The sequence below is a fragment of the Dromiciops gliroides genome, chromosome 3 (genome assembly GCF_019393635.1).
Source record: "Dromiciops gliroides isolate mDroGli1 chromosome 3, mDroGli1.pri, whole genome shotgun sequence".
Taxonomy (NCBI): Eukaryota; Metazoa; Chordata; class Mammalia; order Microbiotheria; family Microbiotheriidae; genus Dromiciops; species Dromiciops gliroides.
Genome location: NC_057863.1, coordinates 404,049,643 through 404,065,825, shown reverse-complemented (window position 1 = coordinate 404,065,825; position 16,183 = coordinate 404,049,643). Strand labels below are relative to the sequence as shown.

The following is a 16,183-nucleotide window of genomic DNA, read 5'->3' as shown; positions in this document are numbered from 1 at the left end:
GGTTTTCTGGGTGCCGGGAGAGTGGCTTCTTGTGCGAAGGAAGTGCACAACTTTGGTCAAGGTCCGTTTTCTGGTGTGTTTTTGGGGCGGCCTTCTGGTTGTGTGGAGGCGTGTGTCTGGCGGCCGCGCTGTATTCTCGGGTGTTGGAGGTACGAGGGGCGGGCGGGTGTTGGCGAACGCCGTGTTGGTCGCCGCGTGTGTAAAAGGTCGCTGCTGCTTAGGGGTGAGGGGAGTGGGCGGAGCGTCCTTTATCGCTTCTCGGCCTTTTGGCTAAGATCAAGTGTAGTATCTGTTCTTATCAGTTTAATATCTGATACGTCCTCTATCCGAGGACAATATGTTAAATGGATTTTTGGAGCAGGGAGATGGAATAGGAGCTTGCTCCGTCCACTCCACGCATCGGCCCGGTATTGCAGTACTTCCGGGAACGGTGCATCTCCCTTCGGGGAAATTTTCTGGTTCGCGAAAATTAGACGAGTTGTTTTCGTTCAGTTTATTCTTGTTTCGCTCTCTCAAGATGCTTTCTTACCGCGTGCAAGTGAGCGTCTGGTAGCTCTCGTAGCCGCCGTATTTTTCCGCTTAAAGAAAGTCGTTCTGATCTCCCAAGGATGTTATTTACGCAACAAAGGGTTAAGCCTCCCCGGAAACTCGCTATGGGTTGAGATTCTGTAAAGTCTTGCATTTGAGTCACTTTTCCCTTTGATTTCTTTCGGAGACGAGCGAGAACAGCAAAGGAGAGACACCGTCTACCTCTGGGTCTGCTTGCCAATTATCTTAATGGATCACCAGCAGGGTGCTCTTTGCTAATGAAACGCCCGTTCATCTCACGTTCGCACTTCTCTTCTGGGGACTACCTGCACTTTATCAGGTATCAGTGGAAAACTCACTGAAATTGGTGACTTACACTTGTACCACAGACACCGATTGACTGATAGGCCTGGGCAAGGGAGAGTATGTCATGCCGCGTTGTTGTTCGGTCGTTTTCATTTGTGTCTGATTTTCTATGACCTCCATTTGGGGTTTTCATGGCAAAGGTACTAGAGCGGTTTGCCATTTCCTTCTCCAGCTCACGTTACAGATCAGGAAACCAAGGCAAAGAGGGGTAAGTGACTTGCCCAGAGTCACACACCTACTAAGTGTCTGAGGGCAGATTTCAACTCGGGCCTTCCTGACTCCAGGCCTAGCGCTCTAGCCACTTGTACCACCTACCTCTTCTGAACGCCGTGATCTCCAAAGAGAATTACTTTTAAAAGTGCTGCTTTTCCTTGCCATTGTTGAACGAAAAGATCTTCTTGCCCCGAAACCCTTGATTGTTCAGTTTAGGTGCGTCATCTGCATCAGCGACATCGTTCTGGTTGCTGTGGATGCTCCAGGACGACCCTGCCCAGGAAGAGGCCTCCTCGGGTGCTGTCCGCTCCCCTCCTTCCATCTAGAGAGGAGGAGACCACGGAAAACCCGTTTTCCTGTAGTTCATGCTGAGTTCCAAGGAAGGTCAGAGGGAACGTATATTGAAGACAAGTCATAAGGACAAATATGCCAGAAAGGTGGCACCTTTCTAATACTATTTTAATTTCGGAGTAAGGTAAGAAGATTTGCATTTCCTCCATTAGTGATTTGGTTGGGACAATCTTTCATGTGTTCGGGAGTCATTTATTAAAAAGCCTTTTAGTTTCATGTAATTCAAAGTGTCTACTTTTATCATTTGTGATCGCCTTTATCCTTTGCTTGACTGCAATTCACTTTTGTCAAAAATGGGGTTTGTTTTGCCTGTCTCCTACAACAAAATAAATTTAAAAAATAAAGAGAAAATAATTTTAAAATTTCTCCTACGATTTGTTTCCATATCCATCCTGGGGGGGGGGGGGGCACCGGGTAGGGGAGGAACAGATCAGAGGATATAATGTCTCCAACAGGAAAAACCAGATCAGACACAGACAGGAAAAATATAGTACCAGTTTCTTTGTCCCAAGAACAAGAAAGCATGAATCATGTGGAGACCCCTTCCAAAAAAAAGGATCTCAAAGTCTCTCTCTTTCTTTTTTTTTTTTTTCCGTGAGGCAGCTGGGGTTAAGTGACTTGCCCAGGGTCACACAGCCAGCAAGCGTCAAGTGTCCGAATCCGGACCGAACCCAGGTCCCCCCGACCCCAGGGCCAGCGCTCCATCCACTGCGCCACCCAGCTGCCCCCTCTCTCTTTCTTTTTTATTTTCTTTTATTATTTTCCAGTTACATATTGCATATGAGGATCGTTTTCAACATTTGTTTACACTGGATTTTTAATTGCAAATTTTTCTTTTCTCTCCCCTTCCCTTCCCTCCCTCCTCCCTAAGACAGAAAGCACTCTGATATAAGTTGTATATGTACAGTCACATCAAACATATTTCTACATTAGTCATCTTGTGAAAGAAGAATCAGAGCACAAAGGAAGAACCTCAAATGAAAAAACAGTCCAAAAGTAGAAACAGTATGATTCAATCTGCATCCGTAATCCACAGTTCTTTTTTCTGGATGTTGGGAATATTTTCTATCATGAGTTCTCTGAAACTGTTTTGGATTGTTGCACTGCTGAGAAGAGCCAAGTCTATCCCCATTGTTCATCACACGATGTTGCTGTTACTGTGTACAGTGTTTTCCTGGTTCTGCTCCACTCAGTCAGCATCAGTTCATATAAGTCCTTCCAGGTTTCTCTAAACTCCTCCTGCTCATCGTTTCTTACAGCACAATAGTATTCCATTACATTCATATACCACAACTTGTTTAGCCATTCCGTTACTGATGGGCATTCCCTGGATTTCCAATTCTTTGCCACCACAAAGAGAGCTGCTATAAATATTTTTGTACATGTGGGTCCTTTGCCATTTTCTATGGTCTCTTTGGGATACAGACCCAGCAGTGGTACCAGTCAGTACGAACAGTCCCATAGCCCTTTGGGCCTAGTTCCAAATTATTCTCCAGAATGGTGGGATTGCTTCACAGCTCCACCAACAATGCATTGGTGTTCCAATTTTTCCACAGTTTCTCCAACATTTATTATTTTTCTTTTTTGTCATATTAGCCAATCTGATAGGTGTCAGGTGGTACCTCAAAGTTGTTTTGATTTGCATTTCTCTGGTCAATAGTGACTTAGAGCATTTTTTCCTATGGCAATAGATAGCTTTGACTTCTTCATCAGAAAACTGCCCGTTCATACCCTTTGACCATTTCTCAATTGGGGAATGACTTGGATTCTTATAAATTTGATTTAGTTCTCAATATATTTTAGAAATGAGGCCTTTATCAGAAACGCTGGCTGTAAAAATTGTTTCCCAGTTTTCTGCCTCCCTTCTAATTTTGGCTGCATTGCTTCTGTTTGTACAAAAGCTTTTTAATTTAATGTAATCAAAGGAAGACTCCCTCTTTCTAACGGTATATAAGGTTTCTTTGCTCACAGGTTACAGGGTGTTATCAATTTCATTAGCATGATGCAAATCAACCCCAAAGCAAATACTATAACAAGAATGGATGCAATGCAAAGCAGTTTTAACCATTTCAGTTATAACAAGTATGGAGGAAATACAGAACCACTATGATAAGATTACATGATTCCAAAAAGGAGATTGGCAAGGATGAGGATGCCCAGATGCCCCCACAAGATAGGCCCTTACTATCCTGGGGAAAGAATTCACCAGGAAGGGACTTATAGCTTGTTCAGTTTGGAGTTTGGTCAAAGGGCATTTTGCTCCTATTAATCCAGGGTTTCATAAAATACTTTTGGATAATTAAGGCAGCTCCATCAAATCCAGATGGTCCATACATTCATCTTAACATGCCCTAGCCATAACTTTAAAAGCCACCCAATCAGGTTCTCTTCTCAATTTTAATTTTTAAAAATATTTAACATTTAATATTCAATTCTGCTATGCATTCTATGATTATCCTGGCATCTGGGGTTAGGATGTTCACCTCAACCTAACTTCTATCTGACTGCTTTCTAATTTTCCCAACAATTCTTGTCAAATAATGAGTTCTTTCTTAGGTACCATGCTCTTGGATTAGGCTTCTAAAAATGACTTAAGATATCGATACCTTTTGATCCAAAAAACTTTCTGCTCAAGGAGGTCAGACAGAAGGAGAGTTGGCATATAAACCAAAATACATGTAGCAAAACTTGTTATAGGGGCAAGAACAAAACAATCACAACTGAAAGCTGCTGAATGGTGATGAGAAAGTTTGGTGCCAAGGAAGAGAACTGAGAAAACAGATCACCCAACATTTTTACAAAAGTCTGGGGTGGAGGGTGGCAATAGGTGTGGAATGAACACCCACATACACGAATAGGCAGCTTTCCCCCTTACGTTAGTTAACTTCATTCAGGTGTTTGTTTGTTTGTTTTTCCCCTCTCTTCTTATTCTTTGCTATACGAGATAGCCATATGGGAAGGGGACCAGGACAAGCTAAGTATGTATACATATACATACACACATGGAGTTAAATAGGTGATATAATGAGAAAAGATATCCCTAAAAATCAATTTCAAAAATATTGTAAAAAGAACTTACCCACCAAATGGAGACCAATTTCCTTAGGAAACCCATCATTTTGTTGTGTTTTGCTTTTCCCTTAGTCCAGGCCAAGTATGGAAGGCAAAGGAAGGGTTTTTTGTTTTTGTTTTTTTAACAGCACTTGATCAGTGGTTCCCAGAAGGATTTTATGCAAAATGATGGTGACTGTGAATATAAAGTTTTGGTATCTTCAGTTATCAGAGATGTGCTCCATGGATGACAATTATGGAAAGGCTTGGTAAAATCTGACTGAAGCATTTGGATCAGTGCCACACAAAATTATTGGTTGGCTCTGAAACAATTGAGATCCTCAGGAGACTGTACTAGGACAATATGACTTTTATTTAAAACAATGTTTTCCTCTGGCTGTTGCTGTACAATGCAGGGTTGCCCACAGAGCCAATGATTAAATTCACTTTGGAAAGAATCATTTGGGCTTTGACTAAGATAAGAATGGACCATAAGATGTACGACAAGAAAGAGGACGTCTTGGCCCACACAATCTTCTAGCCTCTTCACAAAGACATTCTTAGGTGCTGACACTGTAAGTGAGGTTGGCTGTTTCGAGGATGGGACTTCAATTTGAAGGCAAGAAACTGGCATTTTTACTAAGCAGTGGTCAAAAACTGTAATTTCCAGAGGGTTTAGTATCCAGGACAAAGTTGTCTCATGTGACAGAGGACAATGCTTATATTTGGGAATGCCCATGGGGTACCATACTGCTCAAGCAGCCAGCCAGTGATGCCATGGCAAAAATGATGGCAGAATAAGACCTGATTGAGCAGTGAGGTATGGTCCCTGGACCAAAAAAAGGAAAAAGGGATTCTGTCACATTCATTTAACTTAGCAATTCATTTCATTGGTCTTTGTACACAGCACAACATAGAGAGAAGATTCAATATAAAACCATGAATTTCCATTTCAGACTGTTTACTTTTAAAAAAGGTGTAATAGGGGGCAGCTAGATGGTGCAGTGGATAGAGCACCAGCCCTGGAGTCAGGAGCACCTGAGTTCAAATCCAGCCTCAGACACTTAACACTTACTAGCTGTGTGACCCTGGGCAAGTCACTTAACCCCAATTGCCTCACTAAAAAAAATAAATAAATAAAAAATAAAAAAGGTGTAATACCTTCTACATATTGTTTTCAAAGCTACCCTGCTTCTCTGTGCTTCCTTCTAAGTTTTATTTTATGCTCTGCAGTTTAGGAGCATTGCAATCTTTTAAATAATGAATAATCCAGTCTTAGGCACTTGACAGTTACTAGCTGTGTGACCCTGGGCAAGTCACTTAACCTTCATTGCCCCACAAAAAAAAATGGGGTTTTGGGGGGCCTCCCCCCTGCTTGGGGCCTAGCTGGTTTCCCAGGGCCAGCCCAGAGTCTGTAGAATTGCAAAAGAAATGTAGATTGACCTTCCTGACAACCTAAAGGAAGTTAACTCACCTGGGTGACCCCCCCCCCCAAAGTCATGTCAGTCAGTGGACTTGAATGTTACTGGCCAATTAGCTTGTATCAATGTGCAGTGACCCACCTCTACCTGAGAGAGGATAAAAATCCTTGGGGAGAGGGGGATAGCTCTCTTCTCTTCTCATCTCTTTTCTCAATGTCTCTCTTGGCTGGGATGCCGCGTGGGCCCCCTCTCTTCTCTCTCTATCTAGGTATATAGGGATTCTGAATTCTGGAGCCATGTGCTCTCTCTTTACTAACATGTAATATGCTTTAATACATGCTTAATGCCCCCATACTGGTGCAATAGCCTCTAATTTACAAGTAGCAATATATCAGAAACCCCAGCTAAGTTCCCCAATAACTTAGAACAGGGACAGGCATCCCCCCAATATTTCAAATGACACATAGCTTAACTCTGTTATAAGACTAAAATGAGACACTTGTCCATCATTCCATAGTTAACAAAAAATGGGTTTGCTTAGTCATAGCAAGAGAACAATTTAATAAGGACACACAGGGCAGCTAGGTGGCGCAGTGGATAGAGCACCGGCCCTGGAGTCAGGAGTACCTGAGTTTAAATCCGGCCTCAGACACTTAGCACTTACTAGCTGTGTGACCCTGGGCAAGTCACTTAACCCCAATTGTCTCACTAAAAAATAAATAAATAAAAATTAAATTAAATTAATAAGGACATACATCAAAGAGCTCCAGACTTGATTCAGCTGAGTGAAGCTCCCCTGCCTTAAGTATCAGTGGGTATCTGGTACTCCTCTTGGTTGTTTTGTACTCTGGAGTCCAAGAAGTGATATCAGTTGCTGAGCCTTTAGTCCTCTGAGCAATCAAGACTCAAACACAGCAAGAACAATGAGGCAACATCACCAAGACTTTGAGGAATGCCCCACCTCCCCCAATCACCTGAAGAGAAGGCATCCATAGGGCCCAGATTGTTGGTGCTCTTCATTTTTGTGGTTTGTGACCTGGTGGTTTTCTAAATTATTCAGAGTGTCAGGATGGGCATGTGAAGTGACTGACCTTAAGAATTTTCATTCTCATGTGCATTATAACTTGAACTCATTCCTGGTTTAAACTCATACCCTGTTTTAAAAACAGTACTGGAAAGAATCCTGCCTCAGAATGACTCTTCATGTCATCATCTTTCATGTGCATTCCAAGGTTTCTGGTTCATACCACCATGTCTTGAAAAGCACCACATGTATAAAGCAATAAAATGTGATTATTGATCTACCAAAAAACAGGGAAGAATAAAGGAAGGAAATGAAGAGAGAAAAAAAGATCCTAATTTGCAGGAGGTGGGGGGAAGGAGAAGAAAATTAACATATTACTTGCAAGAACTATACACTTCTGTGTATACGAATGTTTACTACTTTGGATTTTTGTAACTGGAGGTCTCAGCCATCATCTACAAATTGATATTTCTTGCTAGAGAACTTATAAATGCATATATTGTTAAGCTGAGGCCTCTTCTACTTAATGTTAGGATCCTTCTAAAATTCCCTTGTAAAGTCCTCCAATTTGTATCATTCTACATTCTTTGTGGACTCTCAAAGGAAAGTAGTAATTCTGAGGATAAAACTCCTTTTCTCTCCCAAAGATCAAGCCACTTCTCCCTGCACATCCTAGCCAGCAGTGGTGTTGCCAGGGATTAACAGGAGAGATTATGTTTGTTTTCACTCACCCCAACCCTCCCTACCACCTGATTTAAAATCGCAGACCTCCGGGGCGGCTAGGTTGTGCAGTGGATAGAGCACCGGCCCTGGAGTCAGGAGTACCTGAGTTCAAAACCGGCCTCAGACACTTAACACTTACTAGCTGTGTGACCCTGGGCAAGTCACTTAACCCCAATTGCCTCACTAAAAATAAAAAAAAACAAAAACAAACTGCAGACCTCTGCACTGCCTAGGGAGTTGGTGGCAAATCACCTTTTGGCACTGCAACACCCTTCTAAGACTCTTGGATCTGGGGGTGGGGGGGGTGGCCCTCTGGTGTTCACCTTGTCTTCCTTCCTTTTCCTTCTCATGTCACATATTCTGTGGAGCCCTAATCTAGGAGATTTACCTGAGGAGCAGTTCATCTCCTCTTCAGTCATCCCCAGACCTGCTGTACTGCTTACAAAGAACCTCCTTAAAAAAGGATTTGTGAATTCTATATCTATGACCCCTTCCTTCCTTCCTTCTGTCACCTGGGAAACTGGATCTGAAACATCTCTCTGTGAAAGAATTACTCACACACATGGTCCAATCAAAGTTTAGGTAAAAGTTTTTATTCTTTGCCACTAGGGGATATGGCTAGGAGAAGAAGTCTAAACTTCAATTCCTGGGGAGGAGCAGATTTATGGCATGTTCCTCCATCAGCCAGAGTAAAGACACTGCTTTTATAGGGGAATTGGGGGAGACTTGAAACTGAAAAGTTACAGCTGTTGGGAAGTGGAGGTGCTTGAAACAGTTGGGGGCCAGGAGGTTATTGTCACTACCTGGTCCTAGTCATGTAACGAGAATATTTGAGTTCCAATTAGACTCCTACTATATAAATTTCTGGCTACCTATGACATGTCTGCTTTGTTATCTGTTAATTAACTGCTTTGCTTTTCCAATTAACCACTTTGCTTTTCCAAGGGAAGAGTACCCTCTAACTGACACCAGCAAGCTGATCAACTGTATTATTTCTCATGGTCATGTCAGAAATAAAAATACTGGACTTTCCCTTTTGGTGAAGGCTTTATTACATTCTTGCAAGAATGGGCACATTGCTATAGAAGAATGGTGGACTTTGCCAAAGCAAACTACTCTTATTTATTCCTAATCCTATCGCAAAAGTCCCTCCCCCCTTCTCCTCATTGGTTGAAGACTGGAGGTGTACAATCTTCCCAAAATATCTCTACATATTTCCCCTTAACGGGTCCCCCCCTCCCATTACATACATTGCTTATTGGAAAATGGTGGCAGTCTCTGCCTTTGGGGTGTTGGTAGTTAATATGCATAAGCTAATTAAACAAACAGTACAAACTAGCTTTAACCTTTGGCACACTTGGACTAGCTAGACTACTAGCCTTGAGGCTGTCTTCTTCTACATCTACTTTTAGGCACCTGCAAGACTGTCTTTCAGCCTTGAGGTCACCTTTCTGCAATCCTCCTTTCTTACCCAGACTCCCTCCCTGTCACTTTTTCTGAGATGACAGCATTTTTCTGGTATGACATCATTTCATTTCTCTCAGTCAGAATGTCCCCTAACTGGACCTAGGCCTACTAGGCCTATTCCAGGGAGTCTATGAATGGAGGGAGATCTAGGAGAAAGAGTAAAAGGCCTTGCTGGCATCTCCCTTCCTCCCTTCCTCCCTTTCTGATGTAGGGATGGATTTAATTGATCAAACTGATCAGGAGGCATCCCAAAGAATTACAAGACTCAGTGACTCCATTTCCCAAGTTTTATTGGAATACTGTGATGACCACAGAGAGAAGCTCCCAAAGGTGTCCCAAATAAGGAGATGAAAATGGTTTAAATATAAATATATATGTACATATGGGTATTAGATTAGTGAGAAAAGTAGATTATCTCCTCATTATCTTTTTTTTTTTTTTTGGTGGGGCAATGAGGGTTCCGTGACTTGCCCAGGGTCACACAGCTAATAACTGTCAAGTGTTGAATTGAACTGAATTGGCTGAATTTGAACTCAGGTCCCCCTGAGTCCAGGGCTGGTGCTTTATCCACTGTGTCACCTAGCTGCCCCTCCTCATTGTCTTAATCTCCCCTTGAGGGAGGTTCATATCCTAATTTGGACCTCCTGGAGTCCTAAGACAACCCCCAAGTTGGGTACCTTTTTCCTTGGGGGTGTGTTTTGGGGGTCTACACATCATAAGGTGAACCTAAGGACACATTTGGTCCTTTCTGCCCATGTTCATAAAGACATGCTTAGACTTGTCAGAGCCAGAGGGTCTCTCTGTTTTTGGTATCTCTTTACTTAAGATCTGGTTTCTAGGTGTCCTGTCATCTAGGAATATTAATGACTATTCATGGTTAATGGTCCCTAGTTACAGTCTCTGTTGATGGTGAGGGTTGATAGGGACTTGAACCCTCTTGGTTACAGTACTGTTGATAAGAACACAAACCTTAGTTTCTCTGTTAACCCTTTCAGGTACTAATTTTAATAAGGACTCAAGCCTCAGTTTCTCTGTTAACCCTGTTTAGCTACAGTTGATAGCTTATCTGTTAACTCTTTTAGCCTCTTCCATCAATTCCATTTTTTCAATTGCCTTTTGTGAGCCCCCAGATAATTCTAACTCATTCAGGGGAAAACAAGCAGGGCATTACAACATTGGGCGGCAGGAGTAAGTCATTTGGGGATACCCTTCAGCCTTTCCCTTTTCCCCTCTCCTAATGACAAGGCAGGTTTTATAGCAGAAATGCTTCTCATGTTTTGGGCTGGTATTTCTCCTCAAGTATTTTCATCTAAAATTGCTATTCTGCATTATTCTTCAAGCATGACATTTATGAGAAAATAATCATTAATAATGGATTTCTTGGGGGGACCCAGAGATCAGTTCCTCAGTCCTCCCCACCACCACCCCCAGTCCAGAAAGTTCAGATCTTGCCTGGGACAAACCCAAAGGAACAAAAGAAATGGGGATTGATTCTTTTGTCTAGCTCAGTGAACTGATGGGATCAAACCACACCCAGATAATGGACTTTGTCTTAAGGAACTTGAGTGAGGGTCTTCTCCCTGCTGTCATCTGTAGAGTTCATTTTAATTTAGACCACTCTCAAGTCATGTCAACCAATGGAATTGAATGTTGCTAACCATTTAACTTTGATCAATGTACAAATGACCTACCTCCACCAAAAGAGGGTAAACCCCTTGTCCCCCATGCCCCCCAAGAGCTCTCCATCTTGACTGGTGCTTGGCTCTCTCTCTGCTCTTGGCTCTTCCTCTTAGGACAGTGTAGGTTTTGTAGGTCTTCTGGACTCTCCTTGAGACCATGTGCTGTCTCTCTGAGAGACAGCATGGATTTTCTGGGGCTTTTCTCCTTCTCCAGTTAACTGCCATGCTAAAGCTTTCTCTACTTGTTGGTCAATCCTTTACTGGTATATAATATTAATAAACAGCAAAATGCTTACTACCCAAACTGGTGCAATAACAATTAATTTTAAAAACATAGTTTTGGTGGGGCAGCTAAGTGGCACAGTGGATAGAGCACCGGCCCTGGATTCAGGAGGACCTGAGTTCAAATCCGGCCTCAGACACTTAACACTTACTAGCTGTGTGACCCTGGGCAAGTCGCTTAACCCCAATTGCCTCACTAAAAAAAAAAAAACACACATAGTTTTGGTGTAATAATTTAACAATTTAAAAATACACATTAATAGGAAATGCTGCTGTGATCAATAAAAATCAAAAGGGAAAAAAATAAGAGGCAGTCCATCATTTGCTTCTACACCAGGTGGAGACTATGGTGAATGTCCTCAGGAATCAAAAAGCTAGGCCTTTGAGGCTCAAGTTACCCATGTGTTCTGTTGTTCTGAGCAGCTGGTATTCTGGAAAGTATTTCTTTAGGGAGATAGCCATGTTTTCTAGGTGAGAACAATTCATTATCCCTCTAGCCGACAATTAATCAGGGAATAATCAGCTGAGACTAGTGACCTCCTAATGATGAATGATCTCTGGTATCATGTGACCTGGCATCATGGCCCTGACAGAACTTCAGAAGTTAGATTTCAGGAGTCAGGAAACTCTTTGAACTATCAAAGATCCTGCAATCTATGAAGCCACTGGGAGATAGCTAAAAGCCACAAGGAAAGGAAAGAATAAGAAGGAGGGAACCCCATTGGCAGTGAATAATTTATGGCCTGGACATAAGGTGCAGGCCATAATGCATGTCTGTGTTTGCTTACACAGGATTTTTTGTTTGTTTGTTTTGGTGAGGCAATTGGGGTTAAGTGACTTGCCCAGGGCGACACAGCTAGTAAGTATTAAGTGTCTGAGGCCATATTTGAACTCATGTCCTCTTGACTCCAGGGCCAGTGCTCTATCCACTGCGCCATCTAGCTGCCCCCCTACACAGGATTTTTTTTTTAAATCCGTTTCACTTACTTTCCACTTATACTTAAACTGTAGCCAATAAAACAACAAGCACCTATTAAGCAACATGTTGTACATGAAACAATGTGTACCAAAATAGCTATCCACAGAGTACATACAAAATAACAAGGCATTTTAAGATCGAGGGGGCTTCCGGCCTCTAAGCAGAGATGTGTAGAATGAGAGAGGTTTTCAAGGGGAGGGGGGGAGGGGCGGGGGAGAGAAGAGTTTTTTGTAAGTTTATTTGTGACAAGGGAGGGCTTGAGGGAGGGGAGGGGCGGGGTGTCATTCTAGTGATAATTATTCCGGAAAGAAAGGAAAGAGCATCAAGGAAACATTTTAAGAAAGATGCTACAAAAAAGAGAAGGCAGTTTAGACTCAGGCACAGACCTGCGGCGGAACAGCTCTGGAAGGAGCTTGTCCAATTTGCTTACCTGCCTTAAACACAGACACACACACTCCAAAATGTAGCGCGTTTTTCAGGTTTTTCTAGGCAATCCTCTGTCATTTCTTGTTCGTACATGGAAAGTTCATGTTTGTTGATGTCTGTCAACTTCAAAATAATACAAAATTATCCTTTAAAAAATGAGGTGTGGCCCTGGAGTCCGGCCTCAGACACTTAACACTTAACTAGCCGTGTGACCCTGGGCAAGTCACTTAACCCCAATTGCCTCACTAAAAAAAAAAATAATAATAATAATGAGGGGAGGCCGGGCACTTGGGATGGGGAATCTGGAAAAGCTTTACGTCGAAGGTGATGCCAGGAGAGGAAGGGCAGGTGAGGAGGGAGAGAGCCCCTGCAAAAGCCCGGAGAGGGGAGATGGAGTGTCTTGCGCGAGCATCCGGAAGAAAGGGAGTTTGGCTGAATTACAGAATGCGGGAAGGGAAGGAATAAGGTTGAAAGGTCGATTAGAGTCATTTTGTGACGGATTTTCCACGCGAAACAGAGTTTCTATTTATCCCCGCGGCAGAGGAGAGCCACTGAAGTTGACCGAGTAGGGTAATGATGTAGTCAGGAAAATCAGTTTGGCAGGTCGGGGGAAGATGGGGTGGAGAAAGGAGAGTGCTGAGGCAGGAATTCCAGTCCGGAGGCGAGAGGTAATGGCCAAGCCCGCAGTTCATTGCCGGGTTCTGAGGCTGAAATATTTGGGAAAAGCTTGATGGAAGAGGTGTGCACGCTTGAGGTGTGCCTTGAGATCAGGAAAAGTGGAGAGAAGGGAGGAACATCGAGAAGCGGCCCAATTGTTAACGGGGACGGACTCTGTATACAAATAAAAATCAAACGAAACCAATCCAAGAGTGAAACGAATCTTCCTCGGTCCCATCGAGATAAGGAAATGCCTAATATTGCAAGTTGTAATTTGCTTTGAATGTTAGCTTTGAATGGTGGCTGTCTTCCGGATGCCGGGAGAGAAACGTCACAAGAGGGTGGGCAATATTCAGATGAGGAGTGTTTGGGGCCGTTTTCTCCGATCAGTTGGGGTCACTTCCTCTGGAAAATAAAGACTTGCGTGTCCGAGAACCCTAGCGACGTATGCATGTTGCTGGGTTTGAAATGCTTTGAGATTCCCGTGTTTTGCGTGGCTGTAGCTTGCTGTGTGAGATGTCTAAGTGTTGTCTTAGTGACCGTATACGTAATGTGTGTGTGTGTTGAGGGAGTGGGCGCACGTGATGCTGCAAAGCATACTTACCTGGCAGGGGTGATTCCATGATCACGAAGGTGGTTTCCCCAGGGCGAGGCTTATCCATTGCACTCCGGATGGGCTGACCCCTGCGATTTCCCCAAATGCGGGAAACTCGACTGCATAATTTGTGGTAGTGGGGGACTGCGTTCGCGCTCTCCCCTGATATGGTTTAAAAAGGTAGACTTTTTATTTTTCTGATAATTCCCATTCTTACCTTTTTTTTTTTATTCTGTTTGTTTTTATCTAGGAATAGATTATTGAGTTGGATTCAAGTGCTGATTTTTATGGTAAGACCACGAGTATTAACAAGTTAGTATTATTAAGGCTTCTTTGAGCTTTATTTTGTATTTTCTACATAGTGCCTTTCCTTTTGACACCAATTCTTTACTTTCGTTGACTAGGGATTTGGTTTTTGCTTACTGGTTTCAGAAATTTTCTTTTCATGTACAGCTTTGGTCCCTTTAAGTCTTTTTTTTTAATTTTACGCGCTAGCCTCTTAACGTTTAATTTCATTTCTCCTTTTTTTGTCTTCTCCCAGGAATCCTACCCTACTGTCAGAGTAAGGGACTGCAAAATTTTCCTGGTCTCGTTTATTTCTTTTTTTTGGGTGCGGCAATGAGGGTTAAATGACTTGCCCAGGGTCACACAGCTAGTAAGTGTCAAGTGTCTGAGGCCGCATTTGAACTCAGGTACTCCTGAATCCAGGGCCAGTGCCCTATCCACTGCGCCACCTAGCTGCCCCCCTCGTTTATTTCTTGACGAACATTTCCCAGATCCTTTCTGGCCCATCCTCACAGGATCTTGCCTTGTGGCCCCAGCTAAAAATGGGAGGTCACTCCGCGACTTCTCGGAACACTCCCTAAAAATATTTGAGTGAGGTCACGTCTCAAAAAAAAAAATTTGGATTAGAATTTGGGAATTCATTCACCTGGACTTTCGGGATTGAATTTATTATAATGTGTCCCTCCTCCTTCCCCTCCGCCCCCGCACTCCTAATGGTCTCAATCCGAATTCACAGTTACAAATGGTATCATACAGAATCTCAGTTTTCCCATGGTACATTCGCTGCCAGCGCTACAAATCCAGAAGTCGTTGTTCGTACTTTGTTCTCGTAAAGGACCATGACAGATGTCATGACATGCAATGAACTGGATTTAAGTGAGGAAGGACTGTGCAAAGTCACCAGCCTCACTTTCTCTTCTGGAGCCATCTGGTTCCAGTGGCAAGATATAGTATCAGGACTACTGGAGGTGGCCCCGGATGTATAGGCAAGTCATATTTGAACTCAGGTCTTCCCAACTTCAAGGCCAATGCTCTATCCACTTCGATACCTAGCTGCCCCTCCCATTAGACACATTGGCTCAAGCAAGTGGGAGCACAAGGAGAAAATTTTAAGTATAGGCTTGGTATATGATTTTTTTATTTTTTTGGTGGATTGGGGTTAAGTGACTTGCCCAGGGTCACACAGCTAGTAAGTGTGTAAAGTGTCTGAGGCCGGATTTGAACTCCGGTCCTCCTGACTCCAGGGCCTGTGCTCTATCTACTGCGCCACCTAGCTGCCCCAATTTGGAGATTCTTGTTGATGTGGGAAAATAGTCATGGAACATGCTTTAAAGTTACAGTATTCTATCCAGCTACAACATTTACCAAAGGGAAAACATAGAAATAAATTGGCAGCATGGAATTATTTAAGTACAGCACTGAAATTCTGTCCTTGAAGGACCAATAGAAGGAGAGCTTCTCATGTTTATGTAGGAAATATACATTCACACTTTCATTGCTATGTAATAGATGTTTTGCTTGCAATTTCTGTTACATAAAAGCCTCATGAATCCCTTAAAGGAAAGATGGGAATACAAGACTGTCCCGTTAATCTTTGGAAATACACTTACTAAAAGTAGTAGGTCCTGTAAATGTGTAGTGCTGGCAATCAATGTGTCTTAGCAAAATTGAAATTCTACATGCCACTATTTGTAACTAAAATGAGATTTGATTTGACATATAATTTGACTATAATTTTCATAATCAGTTGTCAAATTGTCATATAAATCACTTCTATACTATAAGCAAACTTGTAAGTCCCCTGAGTTTGGCTATGAGTGTTTGTGCTGGGAGGAGAAATCTCAGTTTCTCAGTAAATGAATTCACTATTTTAGAATTCTCAAGGTTTCTTCTTTCACACAATTGATAAGATTTAATGGCCTTCCCATAGTTGACAATTCAGAGGACTTAAGACCTAGCAAGTCCCCAAAGAACTTTACAGACAATGAGAATTTAATACTAGCGCTTCACATTATTGGGCCTATTTTTAGGTATGTGGGTATGAGTTTGGGGGGTGGGATGTTTTTTTAATTTGTTTATTTGGGGGGGGGGTGTTTGCTTTTAAATCAATTTCTGTGAATGCATTTTGTTTGGCCA

At 42.6% G+C, this 16,183-nt stretch overlaps 2 non-coding genes across 2 annotated transcripts; both read left to right on the top strand.

The window, feature by feature from the left end:
- Positions 1–250: 250 nt before the first annotated feature.
- Positions 251–441, top strand: LOC122752008. Its single transcript, XR_006355818.1, has one exon. It is a non-coding gene; the product is annotated as a U2 spliceosomal RNA (small nuclear RNA).
- Positions 442–13,763: 13,322 nt separating this feature from the next.
- On the top strand, positions 13,764–13,927 carry LOC122752208. The gene has a single exon (XR_006355998.1). It is a non-coding gene; the product is annotated as a U1 spliceosomal RNA (small nuclear RNA).
- Positions 13,928–16,183: the final 2,256 nt, after the last annotated feature.